Here is a 9,495-nt window from a genome sequence, read left to right on the forward strand (position 1 = left end):
AAATCCCCAGCTTCAATCAGCATTTAAAATGTGCTCAGGTTCCAGACTGTTTGCTGGGAATACCAACCTAGCTCTTTAGATAAGCAGGCATCCATGAATCTAGGACTAGCCCTGGGTAGCAGAAAATGCTTTAGGAAAAAAGTTTCCCATTACAAGCACGGCCGCCATCTTTTAAAGTTGAAAAGGCTAAGCTTTCAAAGAACTGCTCCTGGATATCAAATAAAACTGTATTTTAGACTGATCTTAAGTGATTCAGACTTCATCTTCTAAATGAATTGTTCTTGTTGGTACCTGAATCATCAACCAATGAACCTCTTTGCTTTCCTTTGTTTTTCCTAAACGCTCTTATCTCTTGTCCAATCCAATTTGTGGGAAAAGATGTATGAAAGGATGCCCCCCAGCTGAAGCTCCGTGTACGAAAGCTTTGGCTTGGAGAAAATGTGCATGGCAGAGATAGAAACCCTAAAACAGGCGACTGCCAATTATGCTGCTACAAATTTGAAATCAAGCTCTGCAGGCACGTAAACTGTTTGATTTGAGCAAAAGAAGTCGATTCCATTTCATGTCAGCTTGCACGGTTGACTCCCTCCCCGCCCCCCTTCACCCCACCCACCTTTTCTACTAACACAGGGATTCTACTGAATTCTCCAACTTTTCTTGAAAAAAAAGTTTTGACATAATATAGATTCCTACTCACCCACTAATCTCAAGGGCTTAATGTTTTGTTTTCTTTTGTTTTTTAATATTTTCAAATTACCTCTCTGCACAGCAATTTCTATTTAAGCCTGAGCACCCTGGGGCCTTAATGCAGCTTCTATCCATGCCAATTTGGAACATGCCTATGCCAACCCTATTGTAAATAATTTTCCGTTAATATATGCTTTCCAGGGTTCACTTTCAATATTTTAACTGAATATAAACGCCTATGAACCTAAGCCACTGTACAGTCTGCATTCTCTTAACACTGCAATATTGAGCTCTTGAGAGATTCACTAGTATTCATGTGTTTACTGTTTACCTGCAGCTATACAACGCCTAGAATGAAGTCTGTTTGTCTTTATTGATGAAAGTAACTGAAAAGTAAATTGATTTTAACAAAACCCTTTTCAGTTTCGACTGCAAGTGGTATTACATGTGTCAGAAGCTAAGCAATACACTGTATGAGAAGATTTCTTTGCCCTGCAAAAGGGAAAGTGAAGGAGATTTTAATGAAATCATAACATTAAAACAGTTTCATATTAAATCCTGCTAATTTTCTAGGTGAAGACTGCAAAGTGAATGTGAGGAAACATTAAAAGGAAATTGAATTTGCATTCCTTATGCTACAGGCACATGTTTACATGACCTTTAAAACAGAATTAAAGCTGTATCATCAGCAGCTGTAGGCAATTCACATTACTAAGGCAATCAAATCAGAAGGCTAAAACTAACTATAAAACATAAATTAAACTGATAGAGAATCATCCTAATTCACTTGGTTTACTTGCAATCTACTCATACACCACACACGACTAGTAATTTCAAAACAGTCTGCAGAAGGACCAAATCAGAAACACTCAAAACGAATACTGAAAGCAGCATAGCGGTAGGTTAGAAATATTTTAAATCCTCTTTTCCCAACAAACCCTCACTATTCATCAGCAACCAATGATCGTGAGCATTATTTACTTCTAACAATCACCTCCAAAAGTAAGCACCATGATGATCTCTCCAGCAGAGATGATGTTTATTTAAAAAGAAGGCTGATCGGAAGAGCAATCTCAAGATGAATACTTTAAAGGCCTGTAAGGGCTAACTGCAACTCACCCACTTCTAATTCTAGTCCTTATTCTAAACTTTGGTAAAGCCTTTCAAAATAGTCTATCCAATTATTCAGTCCTGTTTCATATTGAATATTTCCAACATTTTTTTAAATAGCAAGAGATGCATTTTTAAATAGCTTTCATTCCATTATTTCTGGAGGACTATTCAGAAAGAAAGGGAAAGAATGAAGTGAAAATGGAGAATGCTTGCAATTACATCAAAAGTTCGGGGGCTGAGTTCTGGGATATGTTTCTCCTTTAAATTACTCATGGGATTGGGAATCTTTTTCTCTTCCCTAAGGTTTCTAGATCTGTGTATTGTAGAAAAGTTCTAGTACCTTAGAGAAAACCTTATAGGAGCCAAGACAACAATCATAATATAGAGAATATGTGTGAAAACACAATTCTACACAAACAAGAATTTAAATCATTTTTTTCCACCACTGCCTGATGACTGCTTGAGGATAAATGCCAGTTAGATCTAGAAAGTTATAGACATTATATAAATGTCTATAGGTGCTCAGTTGACTTGTGAAGATTAAAGTAAACTTCCAAATAATCCTGAACTCTACTATTAACTTTTCTATCATTCTTTAAAGCAGTTCATACTTAAGTAGGATTATTCTTCAGTAATGTGCAGGTCCAGCCCAATAAACTCACCAACACACACCTGCAGCACCATCTCATGAGGTCTACCAGGCTTGAACTTCTGGAGACTCACTTGTGTCACTTTCTAGCTTTGTGACCGTCATTTTATCACGGAGTTTCTGCTTCCTCATCTCATATGAATAAACCATGAATAAGATTTCTTGCACCGAAGAACTCACAGGGTTATTTCAAAGTATGTCCCTCAAGGACTAGCTATATAAATGCACAATTTGACAAAGGAGCTAGGGCTATGCTAGGCCTCACTTATGCAAGCATCTTGCAAAGAGCACTGGGTTAGGAGTTAAAGAAATTTGAACTGAAAGGGCCCTAAGAGGTCATCTAGTCAAACCCAGGCTCACACAACACAGTCCACCTTCCATCTGCCTGCCTTTACCCAGGCTGCCCCCCATGCCTGGAATGCATTTCCTTCTCACATCCATGCGCCTTTTGGAATCCTTGGCCTTCTTCAAAGCTCATGCCCAGCACTATTTCCTGACAGGAAGCCTTTCCCTGCCCACCCCACCCCCATTCCTCTTCCCAGCAAAAAATGACCTCATGGAAAGAGAGCCAGACTTAAACCCAGGAAGACATGGGTTCAAATCCATCTCTGAGACATAGCGGCCGTGTGATCCTGAACAAGTAACTTAACCTCTGCATTATCTCAAATGAAATATTTGTAAAGCACTTAGCACAGTGCCTGGCACACAGCAGGCCACTATATAAATGGGTATTCCTTTCCTTTCCCTTCCCCCCCCCAGGTTATGATTCTAGTAAATGGCATATTGGGTGCCAATCTGCATTGGTAGTTTCTTCATCTGGGAATTCCCTATACCCATGAAATCACAGGTCCAAATCCTATTTACTTTGAATGCATTTTGCATTACTTATGTGTATAAATGTATGTATATATGCATATGTACATGTATATACACATGTGTATGTGTGTATATGTATATGTACATGGGCGGGGTAGTTCTCTCCATACAAAAGAAGCTCCTTTGGGGCTGGAATTTCTGACTTTGTTTTTGCAGCCTCAATGCTGAGCACACTGCCTGATAGACAGCTGGCCCTTTAAAAAACGTTTGTGGATTGGGTAAGGAGAAAACTGAAGGTTGGCCAGAGTCCCAGTCCTAACCCGGGGCCCTGGGCTAGCCCGAGGCCGCCAGGTAGTAAGAATCAGAGCTGAGAGGGTGCTCTTCCCAGCTGACACTACTGCCTTTCACTCGCCTTCTTACCGGCTGTGTGACTTTCAGAAATCACTCCACCTCTCTGGGCTTCAGTTTCCCAATCTGTCAAAAGAAGAAGATTGGTGCTATGCAAAGAGTGCCCAACTTGGAGTCTGCGAATTCGGCTCTGCCATTTTCTTACTCCCTGTGTGCCTTTGGTATGTCCCTGACCCATTCTGGCCCTCAGTTTCCAACTCGGTCAGAAGTGGGGGGAGGGGCAGGGAACTAGACAGCCCCTTACTTAGGTCCCTTCCAGCTCCAACTCCACGACCCCGAGACCTCCGAGGTGCCTTCCCTAAACGCTCTCCAGCTTCTACAGGACTGCCTTTCACCTGGGACCCTGGTCCCGGCCCAAAGGGCAGGGCCCCAGGACCGCAGCTGGCGGGGGGGGGGGTGGGGTTGGGGCGGCTGGAGCTTAGCGGGGGCGCTACGCTGGACGAGGCAAGCGGGTTTGGGGAAACTAAGATTGTCCCACGCTTCTTTCCTTAGAGCTCCAGTTTGGGAGGGCCCGGGGACTATTGTTAAAAGCAGCGAGCACGGGGCTTTTCCAACCCCGCGAGGATTAGGCAGGTTAAAAGCCCGGCCTGGCTCCAGCTCCCCTTGGCCGGAGGCGGGTTAACCCTTCGGCGCCCGGAGAAAATCCCCCGAAAAAGGCCGAGGCCGGGGGGGAGGCAGGGAAGGGGCTCGCTTCTCTCGCCATCCGGACCTATGAAGGTGCGGGTACCAACCGGGGCGAGAACGAAGCTGGGCTGGGCGCGCAGCCGCGGCTTGGAGAGGCCCCACAGGCCCCGGCGCGCAGCCACGTAGCCCTGACGACGCCCCCCCCCCCCCCAGGCCTTCCCCTTCTCTTTCTCCTTCCCCTCCCCCCTCGTCTCCTCCTCCTCGCCTTCCCCCTCCCGCGAGCTGCTTCGCCTCAGTCCGTCTCCTACTCTGGGCGGGGGCCGGGGGGCGGGACGCGGCGCGGGGAGGAGGGGGCGTGGTAGGAAGAAGAAGAACAATATGGGCCGCACTCTCCCCCCTCCCGCGGGGTTAGCTGGTGGTCTGGGTGGGGCCGGTTCTTCAGGAGAGTTGCCAGCCACAGAGAAAACTGGAATTTGGGACAACAGAAATGACCCCCCCCCCTCACCCGCATACCCACCCAAGACCTGCCCCTGCCCCCGTCGCCACCCCTTGCCAAAGTCCTGGTCCGGGCGGCTGCTAAGCTCCACGTGTGGACCCAGCGGCCCTCCCAGGCGGGCACCTTCCTGAGCATCCAGTGTCTGGGCTACTGAGCTGGTCGGCTCAACCTGACTACGCCTTGGTGGTAGCGGTGTATCTGGGAGCTTGAGCCGATTCTAGGGGGCAGGCAGGCAGCACACTGAGGCCCGCGTGGGTGCCAGGAGGAGGGAGCCGGTCCCCATAGTCGTCGTGATCGGCCCTCACGCTCTCTCAAAGCTGTACTTGTCCTTTTGTGCACCGACGGCTGGTCCATCTACGTTGCAACTAAAAGTCCATTGCTAAAGTGGAACCCTTCTGACTCAAAACCAAACCAACCACCCAAATCGACAATCAGTTTCTGCCTGAGTGCAGAAAGCGACCAAGGCTCTTACAGAAAACTTTGCGAATGGGAACCTCAAACTCCTTACCAAATGGATTCAGTGATTTCCCAAGAATACCCGTTCCCAACCCGATTTGGCATTTTTTAAACATCAAGCTCTGTCCCGTTAGTCCCACACCTCCTCCCCACCCCCGAAATTCTCTAGTTGCTTGATTCATTTTCCACATTTTTAGATAAGATTTGGTTGGTAAGCAAACCAAATAATAATCAGATGGGTCTTTTCAAGTGGTCCATTTTCAAATTTGTCTGAAATCTGTTACAAATTTGTTCACTTACTGAATGGCCCCAAAATAGCGGCTAGCACACCTCGGGGACCTGCACATTCGTTGCCACAAATCTTTTCCTAGAAGAAGCTCTTATTTCGATCCTCAGTCCTGCTTATATAGTTACATCGAGCGAGGTGAGAGGGAGGTGGTGTGCATGCTTAGCCCCAGTAAACAGCACTTTTTACTTCGGGGAGGCTTCCTTGGAGATTTCTGAGACTAGCCAACTCCACTTAACGAATGAAACAAACCCCTTACAATTTTGCAAGCTGGAAATCCGTCCCTGAGGAGAAAGTTAACTGCGATGGGGGGTGGGCAGTTCTGTTAATTACTCAGTGCCTGATCACAGCTTTAAGAAATGTGTATTCTATGCCTACGTATAAATGTATATACATAAACAATAATAATAATAATATGGCCTCACCTGATCGATGCAGGCTTTAAAGCTATATTTATGTCGCCTTAAAACGACAACCACGTTCAAATTTGGAAACAAACTATGAGTTCGTAAACACAATTAAGCAAAGGGTACCGCTCTCTCTCTCTCTCTCGATGTCAGATGAGTTTTTCTCAGAGATGCTCTCTTGCATTACAGCACAAGTCAATGTCAGCATTTCATGCCCGGCTACAGTGAACTGAAAACCCCAAGAATGGTGACCTGAGAGCCCATGCATAATGCACGCTCGATTCACAACATCTGCCAGTAGCCCTGGGAGAAAGAACGTCAGACATTGACGATGGCGATGGCAAGGTAGTAAGTGAGCAGAAACGAGCAAGTACGAGGGGTGCCGAGCCGCCTGTGAAAATGCAGCATTTAGAATCCATGGCATTTACCTTAGCAGGGATGCTCTTTATTGTGCCTCCCTAGCCTCTAACCATCCTGCAGAACAGCCCATGGCCAAACAATGCCTCGTCATTTCCAAACCAGCACTCGTTTTGCTAGCAAATGCAAGTGGTCTGGCAGATTTGGGTGTGTTTGCATTAAATCTTACATTATGAATATTTTATTTTTTAAATTACCCCGTTTCTGCTTCTGCATTCGCGGTGTGCTGTCTCCCTCCCCCCGCGTCAGCCCCCTCCCCCTGCCCTAGCCCTCTCCCTTTTTCTCGGAAGATTACTTCCTCACGTTCAAGAACAGCCAACAGAGACCTACAAAATGAACTCATTGCGCTTGATTCAGTATTGGCTAATGTCTGCCACTGCTGTCTGAATTCCCTTTTCCAACAACACTACAAGCCCCTTACCTTCCCCCGCGGTTTCCTTTGTAAAAAGCTAAAACAGGAGAGCCAGGGGGCCGTTGGCCGCTAGGTCCAGCTGAGAATCGGGTGGGCAGCTGGGTTTCCCACCAAGAATATATCATGTATCATGTACAGGGACCAGAAAGGCTTCTCTCCTCCTTTGGCCATTTGTTTCTCTTCGCTTGGGATTCCTCCCCTCCGCCCACCCCCGCCTCACCATTCCTAGATTTTGTACTTGTTCCCACTGAGCCACGTCTCGATCGTCCTGTTTCTAAACTGAATTGGTGTTGTAGGTGAAGTGTTCCATGTAGAGGTCACAGCCCAACGCCCCTTCCTGCCGCCTGCAGCCTGCAGCCTCCTCAGGCGGCATTCAATCCGACCCAAATCGAACCCGTGAGACTTCTTCGCACCTTCCTCGCCCTCCCCACCCCCCCGCGCTCCACGTCCAGATTTTGGGGAATAAAGAGAACCCTCTAAGTCTCCGAAAAATAGGAATTGGACCCGCATAGCCCTCCCCGCAGCTCGACTCGACTCTTTGGCCGTCCTGTAGGGCAGCACCAGCTGGGGCCCCGACCGAGCACGGCCGCTCAGCTCGCTCGGACAGTCCCTTCTACCCGAAAGGAATGGATCGATCGGCTCAATTTGCTGGCTGTTGACTGCAGAGAGGATTCGGTGGTGGTTCGGAACAGGGGAGGTGGGGAGGGGGGTCCCCTGCGAGTACATAGGCTTTCAACGAGGTGCCTGGAGGTTACTCCGCCATCTCCATCATTCTGAAGGCTTCCAGTCTTTCGGAGGGCCACAGGGACATCACCCTCCCACCCCCCAACCCTCTGCCTTCCCTACCCAGTTTACAACCAAACCGTCATCCCCTTCTTGGGAGGAGCTGGTGGGCTGGTGGTGTCTGTAATTAACTAAATCTTGGTCCTAAAAGATGGAATAAGAGAACAGACCCAGAGGAGAAAGAAAGTTGGTGCCCTGCACTTGCATGACCTAGAGAACTAAACCTGTCGGGCCGGGCTTATTCTGGAAAGTGTATGGACCCCAATACAATTACTGCGCCTCCGCCTGAAAGAGGGACTGCCCTCTTTAGCGACTTCTAGCTGGCCCAGGTTTCGGGGGAAGGAAAAGGGTTGGGGAGGTGGCAAAAAGAATCCCCCAAGGTTGAGCTGTTGGGACCTGGGACCATAGGGCAACACCTAGGGGCAGGGACCCCATTCTAGAGGCGGATCTCTTCCATGCTTGTGAACTCCGGTCGATGAAAAATAAGTTACAAATTCTTGCAACAGTAGCTTTGCGTGTACTCATTTCGCTCCCATGTCCAGACGGGGTCGGCTATTGAATAAGGCTCTTTTATTCCGCATGGGGCAGGGGATTTGTGGCCATGGTCCCCCTTTTATTCCTCTCTCTATGGAAACCCAGATCATGGGGAGAAATATGCGAGGCTGCATAAAGACAAGCAGCAGAGAGGAGCGCTTGAGAGCGGCATCTGTTACACTTGGGAAGTTAGACTGACAGGGGAAAGCGAAGGAAACCCTCTCCAGTAGATTAGTTAGAACAGCAAGAAGATTTAACTATATGCAGATTAAAAAAAAAAATCCTGCCATGCAAGGGCGTAATGGTCCAGGGTAGAGGTTGCAGCCACGAAGATGCTGCTTGGCTGGGGGCTCGGGCTGCTGAAATGCATGATTCCTAGTTAGTTGGAGAGGTTTCCTCCTGCCTGGCCCCCTGTTAAAGGCTAGCCTTATACCTGAATACCCCAGAAGTGGGGGGTGGGGAGGGAGGAGCGCAAAGCCTGCCCTTCTGCTCAAGTGATTTTTTTCCTCATCGATGCAAAAGGGCTGTATGTCTGAGGCACTGGGGCTCCACCAGCAAACCTAGTTAAGTGGTTCTCAGGCCCCGACTGGAGGAGGGCTCCCCTCCCTGGACTAGGAGGGAGCTGGCAGGCTAGAACGCTAAGGACATGCCAGGCCCCGATCTAGTGCAAAAAAAAACCCCAAAACACACACACACACACACACACACACAAAAACAAAACCCCACACCATCATCTCCTCTAGGCCAATCCATTAAAAAATGCTAAACGCTTCCAATACTACTCCAGGGACGAGCACCTTGACCATCAGGAACACTTCTGAGCTGGGGGAGACCTCTGTCCTAAGCCTTGAGCACTAAGCACTCCAGTGTTTAGGTGCCTTTCCCTCTGACCTTTAAAGTGACCCTGGCCCAGCCCTCGAGTGCCTCCACAAGTGGGAAGCTTGCAGAACCCCGGAAAACTGCGCCCCCCCTTCACACGAGCACGCACACCCACACCCACGCGCGCGCGTATACACACACACACACACACACACACACACACACACACACACACACACAAGCACTCATTTTTCCAGGAGATAAAAGTTGAAACACAAATGAGCAAAAACAGCTTCCCTGTCGGGCAAAAGAGGAGACACAGTTGACAGTTTAAAGAAAGAAAGAAAAGAAAAAAGAAAGAAAGAAAGGGGAAAAAAAACCGAGGAACAAAAAAAAAAAACCAGCTAAGCCTTCAGAGGACCCTCGGCAAAAGAAACTATTTAAAGGAGGGGGGAGGGGGATTGATCGTAAATAATCGCTGCCAATAACTACGTGTCTATTAAGAAAGAAAGAAAGGAAGGAAGGAAGGAAGGAAGGAAGGAAGAAAGAAAGAAAGAAAGAAAGAAAGAAAGAAAGAAAGAAAGAAAG

The sequence above is a fragment of the Vombatus ursinus genome, unplaced genomic scaffold (assembly GCF_900497805.2).
Source record: "Vombatus ursinus unplaced genomic scaffold, bare-nosed wombat genome assembly UNPS02004691.1, whole genome shotgun sequence".
In the NCBI taxonomy this organism is placed as follows: Eukaryota; Metazoa; Chordata; class Mammalia; order Diprotodontia; family Vombatidae; genus Vombatus; species Vombatus ursinus.